The following is a 12,070-nucleotide window of genomic DNA, read 5'->3' as shown; positions in this document are numbered from 1 at the left end:
TTCAAACTTTGAAAAGATGTTTGTTACCCAAAAAAGAAGTCCTATGCATTCACCACTTACTCTTGAAAAGCAGTGTTGAATTTGCCGTAAATCCATCTCAGTTAGCTGGTGCCCAAACAGAGCAATTACAACAAAATGAGAATCTGAATCTTCTGCCTCAATTTTAGAATTTGAGGTACATAAAGTAAATTTTTTAAGAAGCATCAGTAAATCTGCTCAAATACTCTGGGCATGTAGCAACACTCAGCTGATTTTCATTTGTGTGTCACTTTCAGAGGTTTATTTGCACTTAAATAGTTAATATCTCACATCTTCCACTACTGCAGAATGAACATGAAGCTTCCATGAGATGGATAAATTTCCAATTTTTTTCTTTGAGGCCTTTCTAAATGTTGGAGGTAGCACCCAGGTTTCAAGACAAGCACCTGGGTTCCAGCTTTGCAGCAGGGAGTGGCAGGAAACATGGAGATCACACATATGGAGCCTGCAGTGCCACCACACATTTTTGGAATGTCACAGGTGCTGTGGTGACACCCACAATGTACAGTTCTATCCAAGCATATCTCAGTGCACCTCTCACAGGAAGCTGTAACCTAAACTGAGAACTGACATCAAAGACTAACCAGGAAGGGCAAAGTATGATGTGAAAATCCTTAGTCTACCTGAAAGCTGGGCCACGGCAGTGAATGTTGAGCATAATCCAGAACAGACTTGGCATTTGTCAATGCTGCTGCCACTTTGACTAATCCACACCCTTATGTTCATTTGCACACCACTGCTTTTATTTAGATGCTATAATAGAGAGCCAAGAATAAATTTAGAGCACATTGAAGGAAACCTGGACCCACTGTGGCCAGTAGTAATGTTGCCACTGACTTGAGCTTTATGGATACCACATTTCCAGCCCCTTTTCTGTTCCAGACTTCTTTACCCACACAGCAGCTGTAGTCATAATGGTCTTGGCCATTTTTCTGTCCATTTGTGATCTTTTTCAGATGGATAACTGGCTTTTTTGCATTTCACATTCTCGTATTTTGTTTTTACATTTGTGATTCTGCAGTTTTTGAGGCATAGACTGAAAGACAAGACAAAGTTGCAACTCACTGCTCCATCCCCCAGAAGCCCTGCCGATGGATGGTGTATCCTTTCCACGGCAGATAATTGACTATATATTTCCCCACAATGATTTTATTGTATTTTACAGAGAAAAGTAATAAAAACAGAGGTTGTATCACAACCAAAGCAGTGTTTCCATTCCTCAGGCAATGTTTTTCAGTAACCCAAAGGAAAACGCCTCCCCACCCTTTCCTGGTTGCTATACTCGGTATATGGTTCTCAGTAAGAAGAAAACCAGATGCCATGCTTAAATGTAAGATGGCAGAAACCAGAAAAGCAGAAAAATGGACCCCAATTCAGGGAAGTGTTCCCAGATAGTCTTTGTATTCTTTGAAGTGCAATATGGACACTAATGCTTCCAGACACATCTGCAAAGACCCTTTGATACGTCCCCCAGACGTTTGCTGTTGTTGTGTGATAAAGGCCTTGCTGATGCAGTGAGCACTACGGATTACCTGCAACATGCTCAGGCAGGGTGTTGTCAGTGTCACACAAGGATGTGCAAGCAAATGCCATTTCTGTGGTTTTACTAATCCTGTGCAGAAGTGTAGCCTCACAAGTATTAAATAGACCCCAAAGCTGTGTTAAGAGACCAGGTCTTGGGGAGAACTCATTGCAGGCCAAGCCATCCTTGTAGTGGTAACTAAAAAGCATTTTACAGTGAGTATAAATGCAATTATCTAAGAAGACATTTATTTCACTTTGCTATAACTGGGTATATTAATTTCCTGAACATTTGGTGAGGGTGAGAAGTGGTCTAAATATCTATGGGCTATAGCACTGAAGGTTCCAGTCCCACAGTAATAGTTTTTGTGGAAAGAGAAGAGCCTTGGAAAACAAAATTTAAATTAAGGCAAATGAAGACTGGTCTATGTGTAAGGACCCTTTAGACATCAAAATATACCATCATGAATGTCTAAGAATGCTTTGTGTGCTGTCATATCCTTGCATTCAGTGGAGGACAGAACAGTTATATTAAGGAGTCATCTGTGAAGTGTTGTGTAGAATGAAAGCTTTTGGTAAGCTGAACTACTTAATCTAAGTTTGAATGCCATCCATTTTAAGTCTTAACACTCTTGTATTCTTGTTTGTTTTTTTTTTTTAAGATTCTATTAGCAAAGATGAGATGATGCTGAAAAATTTCCAGCCAGATGTGTCTCCAAACTTTCCCAGAGATGACAGATATTTAGATATAATTTGAATTAGACCCATTATATAGATAAGTTTGTTTTATAGCTGGCTGCAGCTGTGAAGCTTGGATTCAGATCTGTAAGTCCCCTCAACTTTGAAGACTGTAGTCAAATCTGTGGTTTTGGATTTGAATCTCTAGTTGCTTGTTGCGTCAGACTGTTGTTCACATCTGTCCCACCAGAAGCTCGGTGCAAGAGGGCGATACCAGTTTCAGCCCCAGCAGAGCCTTCTCAGGCCCCTTCTCAAGCACACTGTCACATATGGGCAGCGACAGCAGCATTTTGTGGGTCTGTAGGTTAACAACTCTCTACATGCCATCCAATGGCCATCCATGACCCACCGCGGAGCTCTGGCTGGTGGGTCACAGGTTGTTGGCTCCCACCCTCCAAGTATGCTTTGCATGCTTCCTTCATATTATGTTTCTGTGTGAGAGTTGTAGCTTCCCACAGGGATATTACATGATCAAGTGTGGAAGGAGAGAGGGTTGGTGTAATTGCAAATGGGATGAAAGCTGCTCCTTGAGGTACTCTCTGAGGGCTTATCTATGCAGAGTGGCTGCTGAGAAATAAACTAGGAGTGAATTTACAGCACCTCAGCTCCACAGGTGGGCAGTCTTAACATGCAGTTAGAAGAAGGTGCTCCACGTGTAAAATAAGAGAGAAAATACTCCACACAAGGGAAGTTCCTGTGAGGATACAGTTCTTTGAAGCTGAAGTTGTGCAGTTTCCCTCTTATTTGCTCTACAGGCAGACCTTAAGGCTTCAGCCACACTATAAAAAATAACAACCCACAAAAGTCTGTCTGGGAGGGTGTCACTGGTTGTCACCATGGCATAGACAGCCTCACCAACTGCAGTGACAGAGCCACCCATGGTAAATGCTGGACAACTCTGCTGACCTGTTAATAGTTGGCAGACTATTTGATGACAGTTGCAAGAATCTGATGCACAGCAGTATCCTTTACAGCAGTTTAATCTTTGTCATCAAATCCCCCAGCAGCCATGATTAATAGCAGCACTTGAGCTTGTTTTGAAAGTTGTATATTTGGCAGCTATGAACTTTGATCTATGGTTTCGCTTTAAAGAATCATTATGACACAAACTTTTCCTGTAATCCTTCCATCTAATTAAACCACACACAATTACTGAGTGGGGAAATATGATGCTATTGATATAAGCTGTGTGTTTATTACATTATTTTAGGCACTTTATTAAAGTGGATAGTTATTCCCAGCAAGATAGTAGATAAGCTGCCCAAAAACAATAACATCACCCAGAAAGAATATATAAGAGAATTTCTCAAGGCCAAATTTGATTAGAAGCTTTCTTTGTTGATTAATACTGTGCCCTTGAACCCATTGAGGGCTCAGATGTTTTAACCTGAGCTAAAATTACTAGCATTTAATGAATTCAGTCTAGTAATGTGTATTTTCCACAAAACGTTTGCCTTTGCTCCAGATAGTAAAAGGACTTCAATACCTGACATGATAGTGTCTGTCTTCCTGGACTAGTTCTTCCAGTATTTGGGTACAATTTAATTGGGAAGTTTTCAAAAATCCAGGAAGATTTGTTTTCATGTAAATATTTTAAACAACATAACATTCATGTTTTTGTAGATGAATCAACTATAAAGCAGCCATTTCTTGCTGGTCTCTACCCCACTACATACTTTGTAGAAAAGTTCCCACGAGGCAGATAATGCTCATGCTTTCAAGATGAGAATATGAATTGTGGATCAGTCTGATAGTTTTTTTAGGGCTGAAGCACAGGGCAACATAGTCTGGACTGAGTTGACTTGTTCGTGCATTTCATCTGCATGACCCCAGCATTTGTGCAGCAGTGGATTATTTTCTCTAGAGCCACTACAGAGTCTCTGAGCAGCAGTTTTATGGAGCTGCCTGGAATCCCCAGAGCATCTCCTAATTGGTCTACATAGATCTCCTAATCTGGGTGCCACCAGACTGAGATAACAGAGATATGAATCACTACCTTGAAGCTTCTACTGCTGCCAGGGCCAAGAGTGTTTATATTTGTCAATCACCATATTTTCCATATTTTTGGGGGAGACTTTCTGCCATCTGGCTTTTGGCTAAAACATTACTTCTGTCAGTACCGGTTAAGCCCAGTGACCATGGTTTCTGAGTCAGCTGGAGACCAGACAAAGTACCAAGTATAACAATTTTCCCAAATTGCCTCACAAATTTGCAGAGACTTCATATAAATGTAGAACAGCTGAAGCAATATGAGTGATCCCTTAGAGAATTCACAGCTGAGCACCCTCAAGCAGAGGAATAGCTGCCCATCACCACTCTCTGGACAGGGTCAGAAAGGAGTGAAAGGGAACTGCTCTAACGCAATTCCTTTCCTGTGCCAGGTTTTCTAGTCTTGGTATTAATACTCTGTGATGATCTGTGTCCAAGACTACCACAAAACTAAGCAGAATTATCTGGAACATTTGTCATGTGTCCGTTGCCATGAGGGAGGCTGGATCAGTGGCCAGAAACAGCCTTGACCTAACTTGCTCCTGAATAGCTGGACATGAGCTACTTGAGCTGTCATTCTCTCTTTAGAGGCTCTTCTCTGAAAAAAAAAAAAACTTGCTCAGGTAACCTGGAATCCCTCAGACATCTATAAGCCAGGGCTTGAGTGACAGTCCCAGCCTGGGCAGAGTGGAGGTGTCACATTATTCTCGACCAGCCACACAATCTTGTGTAAGGATATGGGGTCAAAATATATTTAATACACAACTAGAATAAAGTTTTGTATAAAAAGCTTATAAAACCTCATGAGGAGTTTTTACTAGTTCAAGAGCTGCCTCTTGCTCTTATTGAACTCAATGCGAATTTTGCTATTGACTTCAAAGGAAGTTAAAAGGAGCCATGAGGGGTTGATTTGCACTCCTACATGTGTGCTTCTGCACACCAAATTTGCAGCTGGAATGACTGTGTTTTAGTTGTTTTTGTTACTGTACTTGTTGGGTTTTTGCTACTTGAGTGTTTGCATAAGCACAAGATCTGCTACATGCAGATTGTCTATCCACATGCAAAATGTATGTAATGCAAAAAGGATTCATTAAGCTACCTCATCTGAGTGGCTTCATTCTTCAAAGAGGCAAAAATCTCTCCTAAGCACTAATGGCTGGTGAAGAAGGTTCCTCACTTACCACTGTAGGATACCTCAAACCAAATCAAATATAAATTACTTCTTTAGCAGGTCTTTTCCAAGGCTGCAAAATGGAAAACTTCAGCCTCTATTCTTAAGCAGACACAGAGCCTTAAGACCAGATCCAAGAATCCAAACATGTCAAAATGGTTTGGAACTTACTTTAACCACTTCTGAGTGCATTCTTTTCCATTCCTTCTCTGCAGCAATTTTGAGAGGATGAGACTTACCAACTACATCCAAATACACTCCATTAGGCAAGAGGACCCCTTGCACAAGAGTGTGAGTTAAAGCTTTGATGGTTCAGAAATAGGAAGAAGGTTGTTTAGAACGGGAGCACAATTTAAAACTAGTGATTCACTATGAATAAGGGAGGGACTTTACAAATATCTGTCAGTTCTGTACAAACCATGTGAACACTGGAGGCTCCTGGGGACCAAGGCAAAATCAGATAGAAGTAATTTTCGTGTCAGTAATAACATACTCTGTTTGCTTTACAGTTGAGACCTGGCTGCTGATAACTTTTAGGAATGATTTCATAAGCCATAGATCTTCCTGCTAGGAAATGTTTCTGCATTGTGTGCTTCAATAATTACCATCCCATTCTTGATAGTTACACATTCTCCATGAGTCTAAATAGCATTACTCTTGCACAGATTTTTTATGTACCTCATATATTAGCAGGCATTACCATAACCTTCTTCAATGATACTGTAGCCAAGCAATATGCATTTAACTCTTTCAACATTCCCTTGTGAAAACATTCCAGGGAGACCAGAAGAAAATTTGAAGCAGCATCAGGATCTCTGAGCAAATGTGTAACAGAAAGCAGAGTGGTTGGACCCTCAGCCTCTCAAAAGAAAACTGCTTTGCTGTGTGTCCCGTCCTGCATGACTCTTTTCTGAATTACTCAGCTCATGGGCACGGAGTAGGAAATTGCAGAAGGTTCATAGAGGATGACTGCTGCTAAACCAGAGAGAATTGAGTGACCAGTATGATGCATGTAGGAAGATACGACTCTGGGGATAGAGAGTAGTAAGTGCAGAAGATTGGTGAAAGCTTACACAGCCATGTGGTAAAGAGTTTGGGTAGTCCCATAAAGCACCAGCACCTGGTTGCTGATAAGAAACAAGTCCAGTTTTCTGAGCTAACTGTTGTTTCTTTCCTCTTCATGAAAAATATGTACTTAAGATCTCACACTCTGAAGCTAACCCAGTAAACTTTTCAGAACAGGTTTAATATCTTTCTTGTATTTGAGGTCAAAGGGCTTTGCTGCAGCTGCAGCTCAGTCAAATAATCCGGACCTGTTGCAGGAGTTACTAGTCAGGGCTCTGATTTGTGTCAGGTGTAGGTTTAAACCAGATGTGACAGGGATACTTTCTGGTGTTGAAAGCTAGAAAAGGTGTCCCACACTTCCTGGGAGCTTAGCCTTGGGCAATAGATGCTTAAAATATATTTAAAAGGCAGACAATAAAAAAAGTTGGAAACGGAGTTATAAGACATGTAATAAACAGAAACATCCTATACCATGGTTGTGGTGGTGCCTAGTGTTGATTTTTTTATGCTTTATATAAGGCTTGCTTTATGTCCAGGATTAGCTTTTCAACATCCAAGAGTGATAAGGGCTTTTGAAGGACTGTAGGTAGCTCGCTATAAGATAAAGCCAGAGCGGCTTTATCAGAGCCACTAATAGCTTTCTTTCTGTTATAGCAAATATAGGTACCAAAGCTAAAAGAAAGTGTCCTGGAGACAGGTGCTGACACAGAAGCCTGATTTGGAGGTCCAGGTCTTTTAAAAGGTGGAGTTTAGACTAAGAAGACTTCATGGTTGAGAGGGGATGAGGAGACTGAAGGGACATTTGCACATATAAATCATCAATACATGAAAGCTGGAGTTCATGATAGTACAGCTTGGCTAGGCTCGTCTTTCAGCTCTGGCAGCCCTGTGTGTGAGCAGGCAAGGACACAGCACAGACACTCATCAACCATTTTGACCTGACAGATGTTTCAACCAGAGTGTTTGACACCATTTTGTCACCACATTTTATGCCTGTAAGTCCTGATGGGATCTCATGGATCCTCACTTTGCATTGACAACAGTGTTTCAGTATACAGTCAGTGACTAACAATGCTTGGATGGACAGTTTCATTGTGATAATTAATAAGAATTTTCTCACATTGATATGTTAGACTTTCTAAAAAGCTGTTCATGCCACTTGCTGTCCACTAAGGGTCTAATACTGCACCCTGTTTCCCCGAATGTTAACAAAAAGGAGAAAATGTGTGAAATGCCTAGATGTTGCTGCCTGCATCTTAGAAACTCAGGATACACCCTGCATATGTAAAAGCACAGCACAGCTCTCTTCAATAAGCAAAACGGCAACACATGTATTTAAATATCGGAGTCTGCTTCTTTTCCCACACCTCTGTAAAATCAAAGTTTGAAACCCTGTAGGAGCTCTTTTAAAATATCCTGGCTTCCTTGCTGCAGACCATATGTTTTTTCAAAAACCAGGACTGCAAACTCGAATAATTGCATGACTTGCATTCTATCACTGTAGACTGTGCTCCGCTGGCTTCAACTGGCACGGTTTGGTAGCTGTTACAGATGCCACAATTCATTGCTTTGAAGTCTGCACATTAAAAAAATGGGGGGGGGGGTGGGGGGGTGGGAAGGGAAAAGAAAAAAAGCTTTCAAAAGAGTGCCTGCCTTTCTGTTATGAATAAATCGATGTTTTGCAACATCTGTCATAGTCCCTGCCACTTCAGCTTCCTTCCTCTGCTCAGGCTTATGGGCTTTATGTTAATACTGGAGGAGCTGTGAATTCACGCCCCAAGTGAGGTGCAGCAGAATGGTAAGGGCAGAAGGATCATGGCTGTAGGTGCTGCCTTGCTCCTGCTGACACGAGGTGGAGGGCAGAGACAGAGTGTGTATTGCCGTGGCACTTGTCTGGAAGCATATCGTCATTGCAATAGTCTGCAATATGAAAGAGCCTCAGATCATCCCTGAGGAGCCTATAGGTACCCCAACAACCTCCCAGCACTGCTCATGCATTTACCCCTTCTTTACTGCTCTGCACAAGGTGTTATGGACAGTAGTTGCTTGGATCACTGGCTAACTTGCTTCTTTTCTTGCTGTTTGGAGGCTGAGGGCAGGGAATCCATGCTCTGCTCAGTCCATCGTCACTACTAGTTCAAATGTTACTGTTGGAGGAAATAAGCCTTCCCTGTGCTGTTTCTTTGGTTATTGATTTTCATATTCCCAGATGCAATATGCATAACTTTATTCAGCTGCTAAATGATAGGACTCTGAGGCAAAAACGTGTCCCAGATGGACTTGCTATCAGTTTATTTTAATTAGTTTTTGGAAAATACAAGACAAAGCAGTGCTATTAGTGGTAAGATTAAGCTTTGACTATTGGAGTGCTTGAACTTTAAGAAAAAACACATTCACTTTGGCAACTTCAGCTGGAGAATTTGCAATGTGATAGCATTTTGCATGCAGTACAATTTCCCCATTAGAAAAGTGACGCCAACCCATTCTTGGCGTGCACTAGCAGGGTTCCTCACATAGTGCTCATGCCCAGGGAGGTGCCCTGGCCATCAACAGGGTCCTGGCTGTGTTGAACTTTGGCTCTTCCATTCACACTCCAAATGGAATAATTCCACCCAGGCTGTTTTCGGGTTTGAATCTGGGGGATGGAATTCATCACCTCGGAGGGCACTTCCCCCAATTCAGTGGTGTGTTCGATCACAAGCATCTGTAATCCCTGTAATCCATTTCACCCTGCTTGCCTTTTGCATGGTGGATGGGAAGAGAAACAGTCTGACTCCATAAAAGCATGAAACACTGCCTGTGACTGCTTAAAAGCCAGAGGAAGGTATCCTTGAAGCTATTAAGAAGAACTATGTGACAGCTCTTGACACAATTATTTTGAGTATCAGCTTCAACTTCCTTGTTAATTTCCAATATATTTTTTGTTTTGTTTCTATTTGCTAATAGTATTCTGAACATGGTGCTCATCTGTTTTAGCTGAGGTGGTGGTACTGAGGTGGGTTCCTCCATCCCCCATTCTGTTGGTCTGTTTTATAGAACATGGAAAAAGGGTCAGGGCAAGCATAATTAAAATGCCAGCACATGAGCAGATTTTGTCCACATGTTCTTAAGATCTTGTTGTTCTCGGGTTGGCTGTTTCTATACACCAGGTGTTAAGACCAAGCTATGTTATAAGGGTTTCCTATTAAAAAAAAAGTATATTTGATGTGGTATATTATTAGCTGCCAGCACTGCTGTCTTATCCCAAAAGGTAAAACAGCAAGATTTTGCATAACACTGCACTTTGCAATCTTTTGAAATGTGAAGCATCTAAGTTTTGGGAAAGTGAATACATTTCAGCAGATACTGCTTTGTCTCTCCCTGTCAGCTATGATTTGGGAGGGTTTCTAAATCTTTGCCACTTGAAATCACATTGAGCTGAAACTTGCCCAAAAAACTGTCAGCCTTGTTGCTTTTTCTTCTCTAACATACTGTTCATTACTTCCATATACCTTCCCCTACAAAGAAAAAGTGGCAAAAAAGGAAACAAAGGACATTAAAAAAAAAACAGATTTCTAACTGGTGGTGATTTACAATCGTTGCAAACAATTAGACTTCAGTGAATACAGAGATTTTTTTTTTATTTTGATGATTAGCATTTCTAAAGAAAAATATTTTGAAGCCCTGAGATACTGATGTTTGAAAAAATTAACTAGAACCATGATGTGTTTTTTGTAAGGATATGATTGTCTATCCTGATGCTTGCAAAACTTCAGATTTAAAATACAGAAACATTTATCTGTGTTTAACTAAGAATCCAAAAAGAGGCAAGCGTGAAAAGAGAAGTTGTTAGAGTGGAAGGGAACATTTTTCTCAAGTAAAGTTCGTGAGCAGAAACTACCTTTGCTCCTGCTGCTCTTGCCCCTTTTAGTTAACAGGATGCCTAAGCTGCAGATCAAAGTGACACACAAAAGTGATTCTCTGAACAAGCAAGGTTAAGGATCAGCTCACCACTGTTGTTATCTTTCTAGCATCATTTAGGGTACCTCCAGGGGCAGAATTTGGGGTGTGGGGAGGGACAAGCCTGGATTAAGAACAGAACAATGTTGAAATAGAGTGAAATGTGAATGTATCATGCATGCATGAATATACCATGCTGGGGTCATGTCATTTTGTACCATGGAAGCTTTACCAGCAGCTGGGGAAACACAAAGAGAGTAGCTACCATTTGTAAAGATGGGGGTCTGTGCATGTACAAGGTTTTAGATGTGCTTTTCATACATGGCTACAATACATGGATTGTTGTCTAGTTACTACTTTATAGATCACAGCAGAAAGTTGAAATTTCTAGATTTCCATTCCTCTTTTTCCCCCAAAGAAGATATATAAAGCAGGTTGCATAAATTACTTTCTACAAGCACTGCTAACTCTCCCAGAACTATAGAAGGCAGTTATAGAAACGCAGCTCAGATGTAACAAGGTTTCTGTAACCAGGTGGGATGAACTTTATCTGAAATCTCTGTCCTAATGATTCTGACTTCCTCTGGATCTCCTCGCATATACACAGGCATAATATATAACACACAGCAGCCCAGCCCTTGAACACAGCAACTGCTTGTCATTTGTGTAAGATTTGCTCATTCCAGTCCTGTGGTTTCTTTGGAAAAGGAAGTGCTTTTCTATCAATGCTTTGCAAGGTGCTATCCATTAGACAGAGTGACATTTATACCTGTGCCTGGAGCAACACCCTCTAAACTTTGCTGGGCTGAACATGAGCTACTTCTATTTCTCCTCCTGAAGTGGCACTTGGGAACATTTTGCACTTGGTGCTGGACATGCACAACTGTCTGTTCAGAAACCTAAAACCTTAGTGTTTTGAACATCAGGTGTGGCCTAATTTTTCCAGCACTGTAAAAGAGCACTGGCAACACAACTTAGCTACCTCTGTTCTTAAATCAGGCTTTGACTAGAGCTGCTACACCATGCCTTTTTACAGAATCCTGAGAGCAGATAACAGTAATTTCACAAAGTTAATATCCCTTTCCTTTGTCAAAGACCTCAAAGAGGCTTACTATAACTAAGATTATGTGTGGGCCGATTGTTCCTCTCTTTCCTGCTTTTTTTAGCATAAAATTGAACTAAACTGATACAAAATTGTGCAGTCATGTAAATAATGGTAGTGTCCATAGAGTGGATAGCTGTTACTTTACTCAGTGTAACTCAATAGCAGTAAACTAGCCCTGTATATTTATTTATCTATGCTAAAATAAATACATTGCTGCAGTCGTGACTGTTGCAGTTAAGACTGAAGTGAAACTTCCAGTTACAGCTCCCACTTATATATCTAATTATAAGGTTCTTAATCTTAATCTTCTACCAGTTTTACATGGCTGAAACATTGTACTCACACTCATTTGAGAAAAGCATTTATGGTTTTATCAGTGATGAGTAATGTCATCATTTCTATTTCATACCAATGGCCACACAATCTTGCCTTCATATTCTATATATATAAAGTTTACACATATAACTTGTTCTTTTATATGAGTACTTATGAGCATGCACACA

This window comes from Taeniopygia guttata, chromosome 3 (genome assembly GCF_048771995.1).
Source record: "Taeniopygia guttata chromosome 3, bTaeGut7.mat, whole genome shotgun sequence".
In the NCBI taxonomy this organism is placed as follows: domain Eukaryota; kingdom Metazoa; phylum Chordata; class Aves; order Passeriformes; family Estrildidae; genus Taeniopygia; species Taeniopygia guttata.
Note: the sequence above shows the minus strand (reverse complement) of the source record.